This window comes from Colius striatus, chromosome W, assembly GCF_028858725.1.
Source record: "Colius striatus isolate bColStr4 chromosome W, bColStr4.1.hap1, whole genome shotgun sequence".
Classification (NCBI taxonomy): domain Eukaryota; kingdom Metazoa; phylum Chordata; class Aves; order Coliiformes; family Coliidae; genus Colius; species Colius striatus.
In genome coordinates, this window is record NC_084789.1 from 26,291,165 (window position 1) to 26,315,979 (window position 24,815).

The 24,815-nt window shown below is 44.8% G+C and overlaps 1 pseudogene; it reads right to left on the bottom strand.

The window, feature by feature from the left end:
• LOC133628509 (homer protein homolog 1-like) overlaps positions 1-24,815 on the bottom strand; it is a 175,229-nt pseudogene that overhangs the window by 29,012 nt on the left and 121,402 nt on the right.

The following is a 24,815-nucleotide window of genomic DNA, read 5'->3' on the forward strand; positions in this document are numbered from 1 at the left end:
TCGTTAGGATGGCAGAGGCCTCAGCAAAATAGGAGTAAAAAGATAAGCAAGGTTGTTGTGGATTAAGACAAGGGCAGGGAGGGCTCACTGCCAATTACGGTTCTGGGCAAAACAGACTCCAGTACTCGACTTAGAGAGGAAAGTAGGAAAGTTTATTCTACTACTTACAAGAAACAGAACAGAATAAAAGCAAAAAGGGAGTAGGATGATGAGAAAATTACAACCAGCACTTTAAGATCTCCCTTCCCCCATCCCTCCTTTCTTCCCAGGCACAGCTCACCACTCCCAATATCTCTATCTCCTCCCCCCTCGACGGCTTGGGGAATGGGGTCAATCTCTCACAGATGGGCTCTGCCTATTCTCTGCTCAGATGAGGAGGACTCCTGGCATTCTTCCCCTGCTCCGATACGGGGGGTCCCTCCCCTGGGACACAGTCCTTAATGAACTTCTCTGGTGTGGGTTCCTCCCAGCAGCTGCGTCTTCTGCCAATACAGGGTCCCTCACACGGGGGACAGTCCTTAGTGAATATCTCTGCTGTGGATTCTTTGCCACGGTTGCGGTTTCTGCAGATACAGGGTCCCTCCCTCAGGACATGGTGTCTTCTGGGCATAAGTTTAATGAGCTGTTTTGTAGTGGGTTCCTTCCCACAGATACAGCTGTGGATATTGGGTCTCTTCCTCGGGACATGGCCTCTTCTGGCCATAGTCACTGTCCTTGGCTTGGGGCCATTAATGAAGTGAATCACTGCCCCTGGCTCAGGGCCTGCTTTAGCAAAATGTGTCTCTGCCCTTGATACAGGGTCATTATCAAACTGAGTTTCTACCTCTGATGCGGGGGTCTTTAAAGAAATGAAAAAAAATCTCAGCTTCACCAGTCTTCTCCGTAGAATGCGCCAGCACACCTCCTCCTCCCTTTCATCACTGACCTTGGAGTCTGCATGGTTCTTTCTCTCACTGTTCCTACTCCTTGCACCACCACCAGCCAGAAGAAGAAGAAGGGACAGAAGAAGGATATCAATGTTGTGACTACTGCTCGCACAGCATCAGAGTTGTCTTTCCAGCATTCCTTCCCCCACCTTCACCAATAGCCGTGGGTGGGCACAATCTTGGGAGGGACCATGGCCAGGACAGCTGACCCAGGTTGACCAAGGAGATATTCCATACCATATGTGGTAGTTTGAACCCAGCTGGATGCCAGGTGCCCACCACACCACTCTATCACCCACCTCCTCAGCAAGACAGGGAAGGGGAGAAAATGAGAGTCTCGTGGGTTGAGATAAAAGCAGTTTAATAAAGAACCAAAGTGAGCGAGAAGCAAAGCAAAAACAAATAAAGATGTTACTCTCTACTTCCCATCAGCAGCAATATCCGGTCACCTCCTGAGAAGCAGAGCTTCGATATGCATAACGGTTGCTTTTGGAAGGCCAAAAATGAATCTTGCTCCCCCCTTCCTCGTCCTCTCCCCCAGTTTATATTACTGAGCTGACATCCAGCTGGGTTCAAACCACAGATTTTGAGATTGTGCCCAGTCACAGCTATTGGTGAAGGTGGAGGAAGGAATGCTAGAGGGACATCCCTGATGCTGTGCGAGCAGTAGTCATAACATTGATGTGCTATCAATACCAACAGTAAGCACAGCACTGCAAGAGCTGCTGTGGAAAATCACTACCATCCCAGACCCAGTACAATCTCCACCCTTTATTCCATACCATTTATGTCATGCTCAGACAAACCATCTTAGCAACCCATATACATTTTTATATACTCTCATTAACCAGTACTCCGACTCTTCAACAAACAAACACCATTCTTGTATTCCTTCTTGCATCTTGCATTGAACAAACCAACATTCTTGTATCTTTCATCCTCTGTAGATGTTCAGTGAAGCAGGCCATAACTTAGGTCTCATTGTCATGGTTTAGGTCCATCAAGGAACAAAAGACCACGATTAGCCTCAAGTACTGAAGAGGCTGAAGATTGCCAAAGGGCAGGGAGAGCTTAATTGCCGCTTAAGGTTCAGGACAAAACAGACCAGGCTACTGGGCTTGGGGAAGAAAACAGAAAATAATGTAATGCATCATCAACTAAAACATAACCTTAAAACCCAAAAACATAACCAAAGTAAAACAACACAGAGTAGTACAACAACGAAGAGTCTGACCAGCCGTTAAAGAACACCTTCTTGCCACATCTCCCCTCTTCCTGGGCTCAGAGCCCTGATCCCGGTGTTTTTACCTCCTCCTCCCCCCTTGAAGGCCCAGGGGGGCAGGGAGTGGGGATCTCAGTCAGTCTATTCCCGATAGCTTCTGCTATTTGTCCCTCCTCAGGACAGGTGGGCTCCGCACCCGTCCTCCCTGAAAGTCTGTGGGGTACCTCACACACATGGGCTGCTCTGACGCACATTTATTCCAAAGGCTGCAGCTCCTCTCTGCCTCTCATGTGGGTCTGCTCTGTGGCGTGCAGGCTCTCCAGCATGGCCTGTGCCATGGCCGTCTCCCCACACAGTCCCTCGCCCATCCGGGCTCACTTACACGAAGTTGCTGGTAACTCTAAGTCCTGCCATGGCCCTCCATGGGTTGCAGGGGTACAGCCTGCATTCTTGCTACGGCGTTCAGAGGAGTCTCTGGTCTATTGCTTCTCCTTCCTTCTTCCTTCTCTGACTGTGGGGTCCGCGTGGTCGCCTCCATCTTGTAATCACTCTTATACCTTCTGCCAGCACTTCAATTTCCCATCCCTAAATAGTGATTGCAGAAGCGCCAGATTGGCCCAGCTGGGACGGAGTTGGGTGTGAACCCAGGAGCCAGAGGAGAGTCCACAAACTCTTTACCGGGTCTTCACTGCAACCCGCTCCCCCTGTTACCAAACAAAAGCTGCTTCTTGCTAAACCAGGACACTCATCCATCAAGATAGATATCCAGGTCAGGGGAAACAGTGTGTTCGGTGTTGGGCACCAGCATCAGCTTGGTTTGTCCACTCATCCAGTTTCTTGCAAAGTTCATACCTCATCGCCTACAACAGACAACTCACATAACAGGCTATTTCTCTCCCAAAATTAAATCTCCTTGAGGCACACATCGAGTTTCCCCATCCTTTCTCATCACCCACAAAGTACACCCAGGCCCCTGAGCAAAGACAATCCCATGAAAGGGTTTGCCCTTTCCCATGGGAGGTGCAACCCATACTGCCTTCCCCAGCCATTTCCCTAGGTGCACTACAGGGACCTTTAACAGCCCCATATAGCCAGTATGAAAGTCTAGCGGAGAGTGGAGACTGACAGTAGACTATTGTGGCCTGAATGAAGTTACACGACCGCTGAATGCTGCTGTGCCAGACATGCTGGAACTGAAATATGAACGGGAATCCAAGACAGCCAGATGGTATATCACTATCAACAATACTAATGCATTCTTTTCAATTCCACTGGTAGTAGAGTGCAGGCTCCAGTTTGCTTTCACCTCTAAGGGCATTCAGTACACCTGGAATCAATTGCCCCAGGGGTGGAAGAACAGCACCACCATCTGTCATGGACTGATCCAGGCCACACTGGAAAAGGGTGAGGCCCCAGAACACCTACAATACATTGATGACGTTATTGTGTGGGGCAATTCAGCAAAAGAAGTTTTTGAAAAAGCAAAGAAAATAGTTAAAATTCTACTGAATGTCGGCTTTGCCATAAAATGAAGCAAAAGGCCTGCACAGGAGATACAATTCTTAGGAATAAAATGGCAAGATGGTCATTGGCATATCCCAATGGATATCATCAACAAAATTACTGCAGTGTCTTCCCCAACCAGTAAGAAAGAAACTCAATCTTTCTTAGACATTGTGGGTTTTTGGAGGATTCACGTTCCTGACTTCAGTAGGACTATAAATCCTCTCTATCAAGTCACCCACAAGAAAAATTACTTCAAAAGGGGCCATGAAAATCAATAAGGATTTCAACATATAAAACAAGGAATTGCTTAGCCCTTGGGCCAGTCCAGACAGAGGCAGATGTGAAAAATGTGCTTTACACTGCAGTAGGAGAGAATGGCCCCATCTGGAGCCTCTGGCAAAAACCACCTGGTGAGACTTGAGGTGGACCCCTCAGGTTTTGGAGTCAGGGGTTGTCATGGTTTGTCATGGAGCTGTTTCTGGTAATGGGGAAGGGGCTGTAAAGACGGCTTCTGTAAGAACTTGCTTGAAACTCTCCCCAGCTCTGAGCCAAACCTACTTCTGGGGCTGAGCCAATTAGGCTCTTCCATGATCACTTTTTAAGAAGAAGAAGCTGGAAGAGGATGATTCTTCATGTTCCTTCTTGTTCCGTCCTTCCTTCTTTTCTGGCTAGTTGTAGTGCAAGGAGTTGGAAGAGAGAGAGAAGCAACCATGTGGACCCCAAGGTCTGTGACAGAAGAGAGGAGGAGGTGTGCTAGAGCAGAGACCTCCCCGCCCTGCATCCTATGGAGAGGAGTGTTGAAGCAGAGATTTCTTTGCACTTCATTAAACACCCTATGCCAGGGGCAAGTTGAGAGTTTGTGGGTTAGAATTAAGGGGCAGGCTAGCATGTGTGACACTGTTGTTGGTGTCTATTACAGGCCACAGGAAGTTGATGAGGCCTTCTACAGGCAGTTGGGAGCAGCCTCAAAAACACAGGCCCTGGTTCTCGTGGGTGATTTCAACTACCCAGACATCTGCTAGAAGACCTACACGGCTAGCCAGGAGGTTCCTTCAGTGCATTGATGACAACTTCTTAATGCAAATGGTGCACGTGCCAACTATGAGAGGAGCACTACTGGATCTTGTACTCACAAACAAGCAGGGTCTAGTTGAAGTGGTGAAAGTTTAGGGAAGCCTTGGCTGCAGTGACCATGAGATGGTGGAATTCAGGATCTTGTGTGATAGGAACAAAATACCAAGCAGGATCGCAACCCTGGACTTCAGGAGGGCCAAATTTGGCCTTTTCAAGCAATTACTAGGGGACATCTCGTGGGACAGGATATTAGAAGACAAAGGGACCCAACATAGTTTGTCTATATTAAAAGATCCCTTTTTCCAGGCTCAGGATCAGAGCATCCCAGTGATTAAGAAATCAAGAAAGGGAGCCAGGACACCCGCATGGTTAAACAGGGAACTGTTGGGCAAACTCAAGTGGAAGAAGAGAGTCTATAGATCATGGAAGGAGGGAATGGCCACTTGGGATGAATATAAGGCTGTTGTCAGAGGACGTAGGGAGGCAAGTAAGAAAGCTAAAGCCTTGTTGGAGTTGTCCCTTGCAAGGGAGGTCAAGGACAAGAAGAAGGGCTTCTTCAAATACATTGCGGATAAAACCAACACTAGAGGCAATGTAGGCCCACTGTTGAATGAGGCGGGTGCCCTGGTGACAGAGGATATGGAAAAGGAAGAGTTACTGAATGCCTTCTTTGCCTCTGTCTACTGCCGGAGACTGTCCTCAGGAGCCCCAGACTCCAGAGGAAGTCAGGTTAAAGTAGGATTTTTGTTTACAGACTCACAGAATCTTAAGGGCTGGAAGAGACCTTGAAAGATCATCTAGTCCAATCCCCCTGCCAGAGCAGGACCACCTAGAGTAGGTCACACAGGAACTCATCCAGGTGGGTTTTGAATGTCCCCAGAGAACGAGACTCAACAACCCATGTGGGCAGTCTGTTCCAGTGCTCTGTCACCCTCACAGTGAAAAAATTATTCCTTGTATTTCTTTGGAACCTCTTATGTTCCACTCATTGCCCCTTGTCCTTTCACTGGATGTCACTGAGAAGAGCCTGCCTCCATCCTCCTGACACTTGCCCTTTACATATTTGTAAACATTAATGAGGTCACCCCTCAGTCTCTTCTCCAAGCTAAAGAGCCCCAGCTCCCTCAGCCTTTCATCATAAGGGAGATGCTCTACTCCCTTAATCATCTTTGTGGCCCTGCGCTGAACTTTCTCCAGCAGCTCCCCGTCCTTCTTGAACTGAGGGGCCCAGAGCTTGACACAATATTCCAGATGAGGTCTCATGAGGGCAGAATAGAGGGGGCAAGAACCTTTCTCGACCTACTAACCACAGCCCTTCTAATACACCCCAGGATGCCATTGGCCTTCTTGGCCATGAGGGCACATTGCTGGGTCATCGTCATCCTGCTGTCCACCAAGACCCCCAGGTCCCTTTCCCCTACACTACTCTGTAACAGTTCATTTCCCAGCCTGTACTGGTACATGGAATTATTATTTCCAAGATGCAAGACTCTACACTTGCCCTTGTTGAATTTCATTAGATTTCTCCCCATCCAACTCTCCAACCTTCCAGGTCCTGTTGAATGGCAGCACAGCCTTCTGGTGTGTCAGCCATTCCCCCCAGTTTAGTATTGTCAGCAAACTTGCTGACAGTGTCCTCTGTTCCCTCATCAAGGTCATTAATATATTAAACAGTACTGGTCCCAGCACCGACCTCTGAGGCTTCCTCATTGTGGCAAGACATCTCTGCCCACCTGGAGAAGCTGGTTGTGAAGGTCTGACATGTAGATGCCCACATACCCAAGAACGGAGCCACGGGCGAACATCAGCACATCCATGAGGTGGATCAAGCTGCCAAGACTGAAGTGGCTCAGGTGGATTTAGAGTGGCAACAGAAAGATTAATTATTTGTAGCTCAGTGGGCCAATGATGCTTCAGGACATCAAGGAAGAGATGCCACCTATTGATGGGCTTGTAACTGAGGGATGGACTTGACCTTGGATGCTATGGCACAAGGTTGTCCATGAATGCAAGATATGTGCTGCCATCGAACAGGCCAAGTGGTTGAAACCTCTGTGGTTTGAAGGATGATGGCTCAAGTATAAATACGGAGAGGCCTGGCAGATTACGTTACACAGTCCCACTAATTCGCTGAGGTGTTATGTCCTCACCATGGTGGAGGCAGCCACTGGACAGCTGGAAACATATCCTTTGCCTCATGCCACTTCCTGGAACACCATCCTGGGCCTTGAAAGGCAAGTCCTATGGCAACATGGCACCCCAGAAAGAATTGAGTCATACAATGGGACACATTTCTAAAACAACCTTATAGACAGCTGGGCCAAAGAGCATGGCATTGAGTGGGTTTATCCCATCCATTATCATGCACCAGTTTCTGGGAAAATTGAGTGATATAATGGACTGTTGAAGATGACATTGAGAGCAATGGGGAGTGAGACCTTCAGAGATTGGGACACACATCTAGCAAATGCCACCTGGATGGTCAATAAAAGGAGATCTGACAATCAGGCTGGCCCTGCACAATCAGAAATTCTACACGCTGTGGAAGGGAATAAAGTCCCTGTAATACGTATTAAGAATATCTTAGGGAAGACAGTTTGGGTTTTTGCCTAAGGACCTGGATGCACTTGGTGGGTGATGTGAAAGGATGGGGAAGTTCTATGTGTACCTCGGGGATTTGATTTTGAGCGAGAATAGCCACTGAACTAAATGGTATTAATTATGAAATAATCACCACTTTGTCATTAAGACCCAGGGCTTTATTAATTTGCAAGGGCTGTATTCATGCACTGGAGTGCTAGAGCCAGTTTTATCACAGGAAATTCAAGTAACAGCCTGTGGATTTGTGGGTCTGATTCATGTTACTGTACGTCTGCCTTGTGTGTTTTCTGGCAACCCTTTACCATGAGTGTGCTTCTCAGAAAGAGGTAATCTCATACGGGAGATGCACCCACAGCTGAGACTAGAGAGCTGAAGCAGTGGGTTGATATCATCTGAGCAGGAAACCTGGAAGACTGCCATGACAGGTGGGGCCCTAAAGTCATGGACTAAATTGACTCAACACCCATGGACTAAGGGAACGATATCTGTATGTGTATATATCTATCAATGACAGAAAAATGTTGGTAAAACATTAGAATGTGTATTATCTGGACATGACATAGATGGTATAGAATAAGGAGTGGATAATGTCTTGGGTTTGGTGGGGATAGGGTTAACTTTCCCCAGATGCTGCAAGGGGGTGTGGCCAGGCTATTCAATAGGAGGATATAAGGGTGGCAGGAGCCTGTAGTCCCAGCTACTCTGGAGACTGTGCCCCCTGGATTGCTTGAGGGCAGGAGCTCAGGACTGAAGTGTGTTATGCTAAGCGGGCATCTGTGCTAAGGTTGGCATCAATTTGATGAGCCCTGGGAAGCTGTTATGGTTTGACATGACAGACGTTTCTGGTAAGGGGGAAGGAGCTGCAAAGGTGGCTCCTGTAAGAAGTTGTTTGAAACTCTCCCCAGCTCTGAGTCAGACCTGCTTCTGGGGCTGAGCCAATTAGATGCCTCCACGATCACCTTTTAAAAAGAAGCAGGAAGAGGAGGGTTCTTCTTCTTTTCTAGCTGGTGGAGGTACAAGGAGTGGGAAGAGAGAGAGAAGCAATCATGCGGACTCCAAGGTCAGTGAGGAAAGAGAGGAGGAGGTGTACTGGAGAAGAGACTCCCCTGCATTCTATGGAGAGGACTAGTGAAGCTGAGATTTGTTTGTATTTCATTAAAGGCCCCTTATCAGGGGCAGAAACTCATTTTACTGAAGACCCCGCATCAAGGGCAGAGACTCATTTAGCTAAAGCAGACCCTGAGCCAGGGGCAGCGATTCTCTTCATTAAAGACCCCATGCTAGGGGCAGTGACTATGGCTGCAGGAGGTCGTGTCCTGTGGGAGGGAACCGATATTCACAAAAGCTGTAACTGTGGGGAAGAACCCATGACAAAGAAGCTCATTAAAATTATGCCCAGAAGAGGCTATGTCCTGAGGGAGGGTATCCTGCATCTGCAGAAACTGCAACCATGAAGAAGAATCCACACCAGAGATGTTCATTAAGAACTCCATCCCTGTATTGGCAGAAGCCCCAGCTGCTGGGAAGAACCCACACCAGAGAAGTTTGTTAAGGAATGTGTCCTGGGGGAGGAACCCCATGTTGGAGCAGGGGAAGAATACCAAGAATTGTCCTCATCTGAGAAGAAAGAAGCGGCAGAGCCCATCTGTGAGAGACTGACCATATCCCCCATTCCCTACCTCCCTAAGCTGTTGAGGGGGGAGGAGGTAGAGATATTGGGAGCACTGTGCTGGGCCTGGGAAGAAAGAAGGGATGGGGGAGGGAGATCTTAAAGTGCTGGTTGTAATTTTCTCATCATCCTACTCCCTTTTTGCTTGTGTTCTGTTCTGTTTCTTGTAAGTAGTAGAATAAACTTTCCTACTTTCCTCTCTAAGTTGAGTACTGGAGTCTCTTTTGCCCGGAAATGTAATTGGCAGTGAGCCCTCCCTGCCCTTGTCTTAATCCCCAACAACCTTGCCTATTTTTTTACTCCCATTTTGCTGGGGCCTCGGCTATCCTAATGAGGGTGGGGGTGAATGGGGGGCACCGAGTGAGAGGCTGTCGTGGTGCTTCATTGCTGGCTGGGCCAAACCACGACAGGACCCATGAGGCACACCAGGATGAGTAAGGAAAAGTGAGTAACTGTGTGGTTTATTGTCAGCTGGGTTTAAACCACCTCAGTTTTGTTCTGTTTTGGGAGGATATTCTGTAACTACCGTGTCTTTTATTCACCCTCCTTGGAAATGCCTAACAACAGCCCCATGAGGCAAGACCCTGCAAGATACAGTGCCCCTCTGAACATGCACACCAGTGCCCACTACATCTGCCATGGAGGGCTCAAGAGATCTAGTCTTACACAGGGCAAACAATCCTTCATATGTGGCTCCTTACACCTCCTTTTTCCCATTCATAAAGGGGTGATTCTTGATGATTCTGTGGCACAAATCTGCTTTTCTCTAGGAGCTGCACCAGTATAGGTGTTACTCCAATTCCTTGTATTTTCCTGCTGCTGGTCCAGACCAAGGCAGATCGTCACGCTACAGGCTGAGGGTTTGTTATGTGTTTAAGGAAATAGCTGATGTTAGGAGTCATAAAAGTAAGCTATATTAACATAGCCTGAAAAACAGATTGGCCTGAAAAAGACAGACTTGCTCCAAACCCTAGTCTTCAGAAAAACGAAAGCATTCTTAATTAATTTGGACTGCATCAATGTGATGACTGCTCTGTAGAAAGTACATATGCCTCAATGCAGGCTTACTTTTGTAAAAAGAGATTCTTGGTAAAAACAAAGAAGAAAAAATGATTTATTTTTTGTTGTTCAGATACCCAGCTCCATATTGGATTGGATATATACATAGAGAAATATTAATCATTTCAAAGAAGGTGAAAAATATATTTTACTCTGTAACATCTCTAGCAAATAAAACAGTATTTATCAGCCATCACAAGTTTAATACCGAAAGCCTTTAGAAATGATGCAACAGAAAAGTCAAGAATAAATGTTAGAAAATACCTCTTCTTTTTTCTTCAGCATAGACTCTAACTCCTGTATTCTCTGGTTTAATTCTGTTTTATGTGTGTGGACTACATTGGCTTGACTGCTCACACACTCTAGTTCAGTTACCTGTTGAAATAAAGAGAAACAACACATACAGAATTAATTGCAATAAATTCAAGATGCTACTACTTCTTTGCATAAATAGCTGCATTTGAAATATATCCTTAGTTCTGAGTGACTTGGTTTAAATGGTGAAGGCATTCTTATAACTTTAGCATAAAATTCCTTAAATTGTTTTGCATAAAATGGTTACTATGACTTCTAATGTTTACTTTAATATCTTGGAAACAATAAACTTAGAATGTTGCAGGCTGAAAACATTAACTAAAAGATGTACTTAATAATTATTGAAAATTTAATGAAACTAGACGAATTACTGTTTTGGAAACAGTAATGTCTAGATGATTAAACACAGATCTAACTAACCTCTCCATCTGACTCTTTCTAATGTTACTGTATCTTAATCAACTAAGCTACAATGCTCACCTACTTCCTAGCAAGTCAATTTACATTTCACAACCTCAATTTCTGACTCAGCATCAACAATGTAATAGCAGACACAGCCACCAATGTACAGTTGACAACTTCTTACTTCCTCTACTTTCAGATCTCATTTCTGTCACAAAGCCAACAGCTAATAGCACAATTTGGATTTTTACAGTTCCTCTTTATTAGCAGGTAGCAAACATATGCCTGTGTCTTTATTAACAAACTGATAAATTATTAAAAATACAATAATTCCTTTTTTTCAGAAGATATGTGCACGTCAATCTTAGTATATAGTCTTCAACAGAGCTGCATCATCTACCTACAGTAACTAACAAATCTGACCCCAAAACTCCATTGAACAAAGTATATTTCTGTGCTATCCAATTCTACAACACAACCTTTAAAGTCTCCATTTATCTTTCTCAGAGAAGTAGCCCCTAGACAGATAAAAGAACATCTAGAGGAATCAAGGTTGGTGCCCTCTAGCATTGATGTAGTCTAGCTAGTGAAGCCACTGTGATGGCAGTAATTTCAGACTCTGAACTGTTTGTAGGCTCAAAACATAGATTACTTGATTGCAGGGAGAAGTCAAAGGAAAGCCAAGATGAAATAAAAGAAAATTAAACCAAAAATCCCTATTAGCTTCTCCTTTCTGAGTCACAGAGCATCAACTTTCCCTCTGTAACAGCTATGATAATTCTAGTTTCTTCTACTGGAAAACTAGGATTAGACATTTTTGCACATCAGGCTTATAAATGGAGAGAAACAGGGCTGTGTTTCAGATGTAGTGTGAGAACAATGCTGATAACACACTGATTTTTTTAGTTATTACTAAGTAGTGCTTATGCTTATGCCAGCAAGGAAGTGAATAAGAAGCTGGGAGGAAACATGGCCAGGACAGCTGACTCAAACTAGCCAAAGGGCTATTCCATACCATGCCCAGTATATAAACAGGAAGAGTTGGCCAGGAGGGGCAGATCGCGGCTCAGGCCTTGGTCAGTGGGTGGTAAGCAATTGCATTGTGCATAATTTGTCTGTCTTGGGTTTTATTTATGTCTTCTTGTTATCTTCCTTTTCATTAAAATTATTATTTATTATCATTATTGTCATCATTATATTTAATTTCATTTTGGTTATTAAACTGTTCTTATCTCAACCCATGATTTTTACTTTTTTTCAGATTCTTCTCCCCATCCCACGGGGCAGAGGAGGAGGGAGTAAGTATCTGTGTAGTGCTTAGTTGCCATCCAGGGTTAAATCACAACAGTCCTTTGTGGCACCTGATGTAAGACTCAAAGGGTTGAGATAACAACAGATCTGACCAGAACATGCTAAAACAAAAGTTGTTATAAGCATTCATTATATTAGTTTAAAGAGTCGCTGGTAACAATTTTGATTTATTGGCTCAGAGTTGTAGCATTGGTTCTTAGAGTTGTGTTTTGTAATCTCTTTCTTGCCATTATATATTTCCTGTGGTGCTGCTTATCATCTATGGTAGGTGCATTAAGGTTATCGCTTTGCTTTTGCACAGTATGTAGTACTGTTTTATTGTATAATAAAATTACAGGTCATGGAACTAATCTGGTCTTTACTCAGTATTGCCATCACATCTGTACTTCAGGAGCCATCTCTTAGAAACTATTAACATTTCCACTTTTTACCTTTTCTCCTCAGGGACCCAACCTATGGAGGAGATGTTTTCCCTTATCTTCCCCTTCTCCACCAGGCTAATGACAACAGCATTTGAGAATTTTGGAAATTTTTAATATCCTTGGAATGTTGAAAATAGCATAGTCCTATTGCCAGGTCTCCAGAATGTGGTTCAGGTCTTGGTTTAGAGTGAAACTGTTTAAGAGGATCATCCAGAGATCTGCCTCAAGGTTGGATAATTATGAGCAGTAGGGTGTATGGGATAATATGGGCAAGTACCTAGGATAGCGTTTTGGATCTCCAGTGTTTTGAAACTTCATCCCAGAAAAAGTGCAGAATCCAGAAAAACTAATAAATATTTGGAAGTATGCTGTCACACTGGCAAATCAAGAGAGACACAAATCACTGCAACGTGCTGGACCCTGGCCCATGCCTACTGAGCCCTGTTCAACACTATTCAGCACCCTCCAGGGGAAGAGAAGGTGCCTTGATCTGGGACTGTCCCGTGTAGCAGTGGGAAGTGTGAGGAGGCCTCCCCCTGAGAAGAAGCAGCAGCAAAGTCCATCTGTAACGAACTGACCGCAACCTCCATCCCCTGCGCCACTGGGGGGGGAAGGAAAGGGAGTCCCAGGAAGAGGAGAATTGGGGGGAGGTGTTTTTAAGACAGTTTTATTTCTCATCTCCCTGCTCTTATTGTTTCTTTAATAAATCAAACCTTTTTCTCCCTAAGTTGAGTCTATTTTGCCCATGATGCTAATTGCCGAGTGATCTCTCCATCCTTATTTCAACTCACAAGCCATTTGTTATATTTCTCTCTCTCTCCAGTCCAGTTTATTCTATGACTTGGTGGACATCAGGCTAAACCACCATACAGGCAGTGCACCTACTCCAACCCCTGCAACAGTGTAATGGAAAAGGTCATGTTCATTAATCAAATCATGAAAGAATAGTTGTGCAAGGAACCGTTTAAAGTCATTGTAAAAATCCTGTAAAACTTTAACCATAAAGTTTCTACAATGTGAACAGGTACAGTTGGCTAAGGTGCTTATAGGAGGTACAATAGGTTGCGCATGAGCTGATAAGAGCCAAGAGAAGAGTTCATGAGTGGGCCACTAGAGGAAGACTACTGACTTCATCCCAGCGATGCACCTGACTGACAAGGGGGGGGGGGGGGGGGGCTGGAGCAAAATACCCAGCACTGTTTTGCTTATTTGCCGCTTGCTTAGTAAATTTGATCTACGAGTCACTTAAATTGGCTAGTGAACTTTATCACAGCAATTTATAACAATTTGGTGCCGTGACTCGGATACAGGTACATTTGGTATTAGATTCCCGGACTAGGGGGGCACCTCATCTGCGGATTGCCCTGGTGTGGGAAATTCCCTTGCCAAACTCTGTAATCCAAGCCCCTTCCAAACCTGGCAAATACACAAATAAACCTGCAGTACCCCATAATTTTTGTGCACAAAGATCCGAATGAAGACTCTGGATTGAGTAAGTATTTGCGTGGTTCCGTTCAGTCGGGGTGGGTTTCCTAGAATGCAGGTGACTGAGAGGTCTCAAGGAGACCAAGCGAGTGTGATGCTCCAGTAGTGCAGTTCCCATTGCCCACAAGGGCATGGGTCACAACTGAGGGGAACGATTGTGAGGATGAGTCAAGGGCACTCTGGAAGATGGGACAGAGGAAGAGGAAGCCCTCTGATCCCATAGGTGGCCATAAAGATAGGCTGCCAGATACTCCACCAGAAAGTCCTCTGGGGATGATGATAAAATTTTGGAATTATTCTCCCCGTAGAAGACAAAAAGTAAGGAAAAGATGGTACATTATTGCATGGAAGTTTAGGGGGGAAAATCATTAGGTAACCCCCATATTATTTGGCCCATATTCTAGAGGTGGACCCGAGGGTATTACAACATTATCCCCTCCAAAGAGTCTCTTAGTATTTTCTTCTAGAGATGGAGCTGATGGCACTATAAAGTCACCACCTCCAAAGAACCTTTTAGCATCTACTGGGAACGCAGATGGTATAGCATTTTCTGCTTTCATGACAGCAGCTGTAGCACGCTCAGCTTCTAGCTGTTGTATAATAGATGACACCAATTTACACAGGCCAATAGCATTATTCAACATGTCTCCTAGATTTTCCCAATGTACCTTTTCATATACTTCTTGGGGGGAGACAAAGAGACCTACTTCCTGTCTCCATTTCACAAGTCTTAGCAAATCCTCTCTTTCATAATTGAATCCTTTCTCAGCAAGGCTATGCTGGAGGGTATCAATAGGATTTTCCTCTTTGCTCATCATTTTTCCAATTATACCAGTTTACTCAGGTCACTTGCCTTTTCAAGCAGGAATCCTGGCAATCTTCTGCCAAGGGTTCTTAATCCAACCAATTCAGCTGATCACATTGGGGTCACCAAATGTTGTAGTGGTGCAAACAATATTCATTCAATGACATAGAGAATCTAGATAATGCACATGCAGAGATGTACACAGGCAACATAGTACAACAAACAGAGTTGACTCAAAGCCACCCTTCCTTTTCTAGCTACCTCCTTATATACTGCTTGTGCCCATGAGATCACCCAGGGCCCAGTTGATTAACTTGCAGCACCTGTTTCTGAAGTAGCTTGCCAGCTACATTAACTTGTCCCTACCATCTTTATTCAATCTGGCTGGTCCAAGCTACATTTGTGCCTACACCCTGGTAATAGAGTGGACTATTATAAATTGCTAAACTTTCAATTTACCACCATAGGAAGATTTGGAGATGTTGAGTGGTGCAGATATGATGAACCAAAAACAAGGAATGTGTCTCGAATGACTATGGAATGGGAATGTGAACAGGTTAACAAGACAGCAAACAGGGAGGAGGAATGGAATTCAGTTTGGGGTGTTAGTGTAAACTTACAATTTAGATACATGGGTAAGACATCTTCGTGCTTTGAATGGGATGGATTTGAATTCTCAGTAAGCAGGTTAGTATTAGAGAGAGGTACTTCGACAAAAGAGAAGGAGAAAAAGGTCCCTTGGTGGGAGTGTGAACAAATATACAATTGCTGCACAGTGAGTCAAGCAGTTCAGCGTGTACCCCCATTAGCAATAGCCTTGAAGATTGGTTGTTTATGCAGAGGACTGAAGAACAACTTAGACGTGACCAGCCTCTGGAGAATTAACTGTCAAAGATATATGATTCCAAGCCCAGGACATCTGGTCTGGGCTATGAGTGATGGCACATGGACATCTCACCTGCCAGTAGATGGAAAAGTCAAACAAATAACTTTGGGATTGCCTACATTATGCCCAATTTGGAAAAAATCTCCCTTTAAAGGCAGTTTAGAAAGTTTGCATTTGACAAGAGTGAAAAGATCAAAATTAGATGATGATGATTGGAATGATCTAGGTACTGGAGTAAAAATTGTCTGGGCACTAGAATCTCTCTTAAATCCTATAGCATCCTACTGAAATAGAGAGTGGCTGTATAGATTGACTGGACAGGTTGAACGATTGGCAAATGTGACAAGAAAGGGATTTAAACAACTGAATTTACAATTGTAGGCTACCTCTAGAATGCAATTGCAAAATAGAATTACTCTGGACAAGCTGTTGCTGAAAGAAAATGATGTGTGTGTGGCCTCCTAAAAGACAGAGTAGACCATTGTTGCATACACATTCCAAATGTTACCACAGATGTAGAACACGATTTAGATCAATTAGGTAACATAGAAAAGGAAACACAGGAAATTAGGGAAGACATGAACACAAGCTGGATAGATAAAGTTTTTGAAGGACTGGGCCTAGACCTAAAATCCTGGATAAAGTCACTGATTGAAATACTTCTGCTATTGATTATAATGTTTCTGGCAATCTGTTTGGCATATCGTTGCATCAAAAGAGAAGAACACGATGGAGCAATAGAAACTTGACAGCATTGTCAACAGACAATGATCTGTTCAAAGGTAATCCACCACCATATGACAATCATGGTTTTGTTATGGAGACAAGGGAAATATAAGAGTGAAAGTATTGGAATGTGATTATCAATACTTTCAAAGGGGGAAAATGTTGCAGCTACACAATTATTTTAGTTAACAACTTATCACAATAAGTAGTCAAGCACTTGTTAAGCACTTGTTAATCACCTAGTAATAGTTCAATCCATTAGCTAAGCACTTGCAAATAACTCAAATACCTATTGATTAAGTAAGTATTCATTTGAATCACATAAGGATCAAACTGCAAGAGTTACATACCACACCTGATAGGGACCTGTTACCTTAGCCAGGAGACCCTGGTAAATGTATTTGTTAGGTTACCTTAGCTGTTACCTTAAACACAAGACCTTGGTATATGTATTCGTTAGGTTACCTTACTTGTTACTAAAACAAAGGGACTGATATCTTTTTTGACCAATCGCTGTGATTTTGAAAATTTTATGATAGTTAGGAACCAATCAAGGTAAAGGGTAAAAATGATAGAGGGACATTTTATGCATGCTGTGGTTGGCAAATGTGATTCTTCGGTTTGAGGTGTATAAAAACCCTGAAAATGGTAACTAACAACAAAGCACATTTGGAGGAGCTATCCCCCCTGTTTTCCCAGGGCTGCATAATAAAGAAGTGCCTCCTTATCTGCATTCCTGTGTAGATAAGTTTTTCATGATTCAACAGTGCCAGACTGTAGTAGGCTTCCGGAAGATATCAGGTTGTAACGTGAGAGATGGAAGGTACAGAAGAGGTGGGCACCACGGGGTCGAGTGAGAGGAGGTGCTGGTGGTAGCAGATATAAGCACATGGTGTAAACAAGGGGTTGGAATAAAGTATCATCCATGCTGAGTGTGTGGTGAACCTTGTCCCCTCAGTGGGGGGGCTGAGTAATCCGTGTGGGTGGCCTGGTGGTGTTGCCCATGGCGGCAACAGGTAGGGACAAATTAATGTAGCTAGCAAGCTACTACCAATTGTCAGAAACAGGTGCTGCAAGTTAATCAATTGGGCCCTGGGTGATCACATGGGCGGAAGCAGCATATAAGGAAGTAGCTATCAAAGGAAGGGCTTGGCTTTGAGTCAACTCTGTTAGTGATACTATGTTGCCTGTGTATGTCACTGTATGTGCATTACCTAGTTTCTCTACATCTTTGAATGAATATTACTTGCACTGTTACAACATTTTTTTTTTTTATTGGCAGGACACACAGCAGAGGCAAGGCTCATTTATTCTCAAGTGTGCGGTTCATTGAGGTAATCCAGGGGTTCCTGGAGCACAGGGTGTTGTAGTGGTCTTTAAACTAAGGGACTTGGGGGGTGGGGGGAGAAGCAAAATATAACAAGCTATCCCCTCTAGCTGGGAAACAGGGCAGGATAGGGAATGCAATGATAAGCGCCCTTAATCTGCACACTGGGCTGAGATGTGGAAGGCCGATCACCCTGAGGAAGAACCAAACCGGGCAGGAACCTCCAGCATCCGTCCAGGGAAAGCTGTGTGTTTGAGTAAGCCCCTGCGCTGCCTCTACACCAATGCACGCAGCCTGGGGAATAAACAAAAGGAACTGGAGATATGGGTGCGGATGCAGGGCTATGACCTCATTGCAGTCACAGAGACGTGGTGAGACGGCTGCCATGACTGGGGCACAGCCATGGAGGGCTATGTATTGTTCAGGAAAGACGGACTAACAAGGCGTGGAGGTGGAGTTGCTCTCTATGTGAGGGAGCAGTTAATGTCTACCGAACTGTGCCTGGGTGGGGATGAGGAGCGGGTAGAGTGCTTATGGGTAAAAACTAATGGGCAGGGCAAAGCAGGTGATATTGTTGTAGGAGTTTGCTACAGGCCACCTAATCAGGAGGAGGAAGTGGATGAGGCCTTCTACAAACAGATGAGAGCTGCCTCATGATCACAATCCCTGGTCCTCATACGGGACTTCAATCACCCTGATATTTGCTGGGATAGCCACACAGCCAAGCACACACAGTCCAGGAGGTTCCTACAGATTGTTGACGACAACTACCTGTTGCAGGTGATTGAGGAACCAACAAGGAGGGGTGTGCTGCTGGACCTGGTACGGACGAATAAGGAGGGCCTGGTTGGGGATGTGAAGGTTGGAGGCAACCTTGGCTGCAGTGACCATGAGATGGTAGAGTTCAAAATCCTGTGTGGAAGAGGCAGGATGCAAAGCAGGACCGTGACCCTGGATTTCAGGCAAGCCGATTTTGGCCTCTTCAAAGATCTACTTGGATGGATCTCATGGGATATGATTCTAGAAGGTAGAAGTGCCCATGAGAGCTGGTCAATCTTCAAGCACCACTTCCTCCAAGCCCAGGATCAGTGTGTCCCAATGTGCAAGAAAGGAGGAAAAGTAGGTAGGAGACCTCTGTGAACGAGCAAGGATCTGCTGGGACAACTCAGGCAGAAAGCAGCCATCTATGAGAGTTGGAAACGGGCTGGCTTCTTGGGAAGAGTATAGGATCATTGCCAGGGCATGCAGGGGTGCAACTAGGAGGGCTAGAGCCCTTCTAGAATTAAATTTAGCCGGGGAAGTTAAGGACAGTAATAAGGCATTTTTCAAGTACATCAGCAACAGACGGATGATGAGTGGGAATGTGGGCCGAGGGTGCCCTGATGACCGAGGATGCCGAGAAGGCCGAAGTACTGAATGCAAGGATAACAGGATGGCCAGGACAGCAAAGAACTTGCCCTGGGTGGAAGAGGAAGAGGTTAAAGACTTAAGGTTCATAAGTCAATGGATCCTGATGGCATGCATCCTAGAGTGCTGAGGGAGCTGGCTGATGTGATTGCTAAACCTCTCTCCATCATTTTTAAATAATCATGGAGGACAGGTAATGTGCCTGAGGACTGGAGAAAGGCCAATGTCACGCCAGTCTTCAAAAAGAGCAGGAAGGCTGACCCAGGAAACTACAGGCCAGTCAGCCTCACCTCCATCGCTGGAAAGATGAAGGAACAACTCATCCTGAGTATTATCACTGAACATGAAGGAAAAGACGGTTATCAGGGGGAGTCAACATAGCTTCACCAAGGGGAAATCCTGTTTGGTCAAACTGATAGCCTTCTATGAGTGCATAACCAGCTGGCTAGATGAGGGGAGAGCAGCGGATGTTATCTACCTTGACTTCAGCAAGGCTTTTGACACCGTCTCCCACAACATCTTCATCAGAAAGCTCCAGAAGTATGGCTTGGATGAGTGGACATTGAGGTGGATCGAGAGCTGGCTGAATGACAGAGCCCAGAGGGTGGTGATCAATGGCACAGAATTGAGTTGGAGGCCTGTGGCCAGTGAAGTTCCACAGGGTTCGGTTCTGGGGTCAGTCTTGTTCAACATCTTCATCAATGACCTGGATGAGGGGACAGAGTGTACTCTCAGCAAGTTCGCTGATGACACGAGACTGGGTGGACTGGCTGATTCCCCAGAAGACTGTGCTGCCATTCAGCAGGATCTCGACTGGCTTGAGAGTTGGGCAGAGAGGAACCTCATGAGGTTCAACAAGGACAAGTGCAGAGTCCTGAATCTAGGAAGGAACAACCCCATGCACCCATACAGGCTGGGGGTCGAACTGCTGAAGAGCAGCTCTGCAGAGAGAGACCTGGGAGTCCTGATTGATAATAAGCTAAATATGAGCCAGCAATGTGCCCTTGTGGCCAAGAAGGCCAATGCCATCCTGGGATGCAGCAAGAAGAGTGTGGCCAGCAGGTCAAGGGAGGTTCTTCGTCCTCTCTACTCTGCCCTGGTGAGGCCTCATCTGGAGTACTGTGTCCAGTTCTGGGATCCTCAGCTCAAGAGGGACAGGGAAGTGTGGAGAGAATCCACCGCAGGGCCACCAAGATGATCAGGGGACTGGAGCATCTTTCATATGAGGAAAGGCTGTGCGAACATGGGCTGTTTAGTCTGGAGAAGAGGAGAATGAGGGGGGAACTTATTAACATTTATAAATATCTAAATAGTGGGTGTCTGGAGGTTGGGACATCTCTATTTTTCTATAGTAGCTAGCAACAGTGCAAGGGGTAATGGGATGAAGCTGGTACACAAAAAGTTGCACTTAAACATAAAAAAACCCTATATCACTGTGAGGGTGATGGAGCAGTGGAACAGGCTGCCCAGAGGGGTTGTGGAGTCTCCTTCCTTGCAGGTCTTCAAGACCTGCCTGGACATTTTCCTATGTGACCTGATTTAGGTGAACCTGCTTCTGCAGGAGCTTTGGAGCAGATGATCTCTAAAGTTCCCTTCCAACTGCTACCATTCTATGATTTGGTGACCCCAACCTGATTAGCCAAATTTCTTGGATTAAGAACCCTTGGCAGAAAATTGCCTGGATTCCTGCCTGAAAGATGTCTGAAAATGCAAGTGAGCTGTCTAAACCAGTATAATGGGAAAGACAATAAGCAAAGAGGAAAACCCTATTAACACCCTTCAGCATATCCTTGCTGAGAAAGGATTCAACTATGAAAGAGAGATTTTCTTAAAACTTGTAAGATGAGGACGGGATTTAGGTTTCTTCACCTCCCCACAGGAAGTATATGAAATGGGATATTGACAAAATCTAGGAGACACATTGAATGATGCTATTGGCCTGTATAAACTGCTATAATCCATTGTACAACAGCTACAAGCAGAGTGGGCAGCAGCTGCTGCCATGAATGCAGAAAATGCTATGCCATCTGTGTTCCAAGTAGATGCTAAGAGGTTCTTTGGAGGTGGTGACTTTATAGTGCTATAATCCCCCACTCCCTCCCCGAACCCCCTAGGTCACCATCCCAGGAGCTGAATGCACGGCATTGTTTCTCCTCCCCTCCCACTCACCCTTCGCTGTCCTGCCCTGTCCCAACCTGTTGCCATGCCTGAAGGAGTACCTGGCAGAGAATGAAAGTTACACTTTGCCCATGATACTACAGATCTGCCATTGCCCCTGAGCTCATCAATGCCTGAGTGTATTCCTCTTCCATCATCACCCCCAACATCTAGTGAAGGGGAAGATCAACAAAGACAGTTGTTAAAGGAAGAATTAATAAGGCACGGAGAAGATATGAAACAGATTTGGCCCACTTGGAGGAACTGATAGAAAAGCCAAAAGCAATAGCTAATCAAGTGTTGAAATGACTTAATGAATTACGAAACCAGAAGTTAAAGTTTCACCCCCACAGGTGGTCAGAGACCCCCGACTGGATGACTATGATCTGGCTAAGAAATGGAGAGACCTCATACGCAATGCAGTAATAGATGGAGAATTCATTCCACAAGCCTTTCCAGTAATAACAGTACATAATAATCCTGCTCGACGACAATAGATACCTTTGGATTGGAAGCTGGTAAGGGAAGGCCAGAAAGCTGTGATGCAATATGGCTTGACCAACCCATACGTTCAAATATTATTAGATCATATTTTCACCAGCGGATTAATGACTCCATTTGACTGCCATAAACTAGTAGAAACCTTCTTGAAGCCCACTCGGGTATTACTATGGGAGTCTGAATGGGAAAAAAGAGTAGTAGAAAATGTGGACTCATAGCAGGGAGATCCGCGACGAGTCATCACAGCGGATATGATGTTAGGAAAAGGGCCATTTGCTGACCCTCAGGTATAAGCCTGACTGCATGAAGCTATTTTACAACAAACACAGACACTGGCTCGTCAAGCATTTAAGACAGTCCCTGACATGAGGATGCCAGTTCCCCTGTACACAACCATTATACAGAAACCCAATGAACCTTTTATGACTTTTTTTAGACCATCTAAGAGCAGCTCTGGATCATATACCAAACATGTCGGCCGAAGTAAAAGTGGAAATGGGATTGCACTTGGCATTTGCTAACACTAACCATGATTGTAAGAAGATTCTGCAGACTCTCCCATGGATAGCAACTTTGGTTGACATGATAGAAGGCTGCTCTTGAGTCGGATCATCGACACATCTAGCTGAAGCTATGACAATGGTATTAAAAGCCATTAGTTCAACAGAACAAAGGAAATTGGAGGCCAAAATGCTTCAATTGCAGAAAATGGGACGTTGAAAAACAATGTCAATCCACACCATTTGTATGGACAAGCAGCTCCATCAGACCATCAGGGTCCAATGGCAGATTTAATGGCAATTGTAACAGATGTGGCAAGTTTGGGCACAGAGACACTGAGTGCCTTTCTCGAGTGGCCAGACACGTAACGCCTAGGGAAATGGATTAACGAGCACAAAAAGGGCAAGCACGGTGACACAAAAACACCCTTTGGTACCAAAGGCTGCCTGGATGGTCTCAGATCAGCCACTGCAGGAAGCACAGGAGTGAATGTGGAAACAGCAATAGATGTAACCATCCACAATATGGATATAATGGTTATCCCATCCAATGCTCATGGACCCCTGGATTACAGCTTAAGTGCTCTGCTTTTTAGGATGGTCATCGGCCTCTCGACATGGTATTTTTGTGCTCCCCAGTGTTATTGATGCAGATTATCAAAGAAACATTGGAATAACGGTTAAAGTTTGGCAGCCACCAGTTTATATACCTAAAGGAACTAGGATAGCTCAGATAGTTCCCTTCATGGCTAAAGTTCCACTCACAGGTGTTTGAGAGTGCTGAGATGGTGGTTTTGGATCCACTGGTGTACCTGCGGTAAGACTTGCAATGCCACTTTCATAGGGAAAGCCCACTCAGACGGTTGTATTCCAACATCCAAATGGTGAACACATGGTTGGGTACAATACGTTACTGGATATGGGAGCAGATGTAACCATTGTTCCGTTATCCTATTTGACCACAAAGCTGGCCTTTAGAGAATTTAGACACTCCTGTTGTCGGAGTAGGAGGAACACAGATGGCAAAAATTAGCAGAGACCTGATTTCGGTATGGATATAGGATGAAGAAAATAGGTGTGTGAAAATTCGACCCTATGTAATAAATACTTTAGTTTGGCTTTTAGGTAGAGATGCCTTAAGCCAAATGGGCTATCATTTCCTGAATGAAATTTTTTAGTGACGGCCATTGATGGGCGACCAATCCTGAAGTTAACATGGCTTACAGATAAACCAGTTTGGATTGATCAATGGTCACTGAGTAAATAAAAGCTTGCTCAGATTCATGAATTAGTAAATGGACAATTAGAAAAAGGTCATATTAAGCCATCCACTCGTCCATGGAATACACCAATTTTAACTATCCCTAAAAAATCAGGGAAATGGAGGCTGTTACATGATTTAAGAGCTGTTAATGCAGTAATGCAGGATATGGGTTCTTTACAGCCAGGATTACCCTGCAATGCTTCCAAAAGAATGGCCCCTATTGGTGATTGACCTAAAGGATTGCTTTTTCACAATTCCTCTACATGAGGATGACAGTGAGAAGTTTGCTTTTACAGTACTATCTATTAATAAACAAGAGCCAGCAAAATTGTATCAATGGGCAGTTTTCCATCAGGGAATGAAGAACTCGCCAACTATTTGTGAAACATATGGTGCCTGGGTGCTAGCACCTCTGCGCAAAAAATATCCTCGTGTTTTAGGATCCTGGAGTGGATATTTTTGCCATATAATTTGCAAAAAGGAATTACCACGAGACTAGAGGCAATTCCGAATGTAATAGTTAAGGCCAGAAAACGTCTGCTGGAAATAGCAGAGATTGAGGCAGACGTCATTTTTGTTCCTCTCACAGATGAATTCTTGAACTGCGCACTGCAACAGTCTGATGGATTACAGTGGGCCTTATTGTCATATGAGATCAACAGTACCCGTTAAAGGCCTAACTGTTTTAACAGACGAAAGTAAGATACAAGCCAAAGCAGGAGTGGTTCGGTGGGAGAATGGACAATGGCAAAACCTAACTGTTCACTCACCAGGCAACTCAGCTCAATTGTTGGAGTTAATGGCTGTGGTTACGACTTTCAAGAAATGGCCAGACGTCCAATTAAATGTCATTTTTGATTCCCTATATATGGTCGATGTCGTGACTTGATTAGAGCAATCATTGTTGAAAGAAATCTCTAATCAAAATCTGTATAACTTATTTCTACGGCTCTGGCATGAGATAAATGAACATCAAACTGTCTATTATATTGGACATATTCAAAGCCATTCGGGCTTAAAAGATGGCCTATCAGTTGGCAATGAAATTGTTGACAAGATAGTAGCAGCTCCTCTATGGCGCCAATAATTGACAAATTTTCTCAAGCCTGAAGGTCACACGACTTTTTTCACCAAGGTACAAAAATGCTGGCAAAGCATTTTGACCTGACCATATCGGACACTCAGGGTATTGTTTCCACATGCCCTGCATGCCAGAATCAAATTGGCCTAGGAGTAGGAGTCAATCCCAG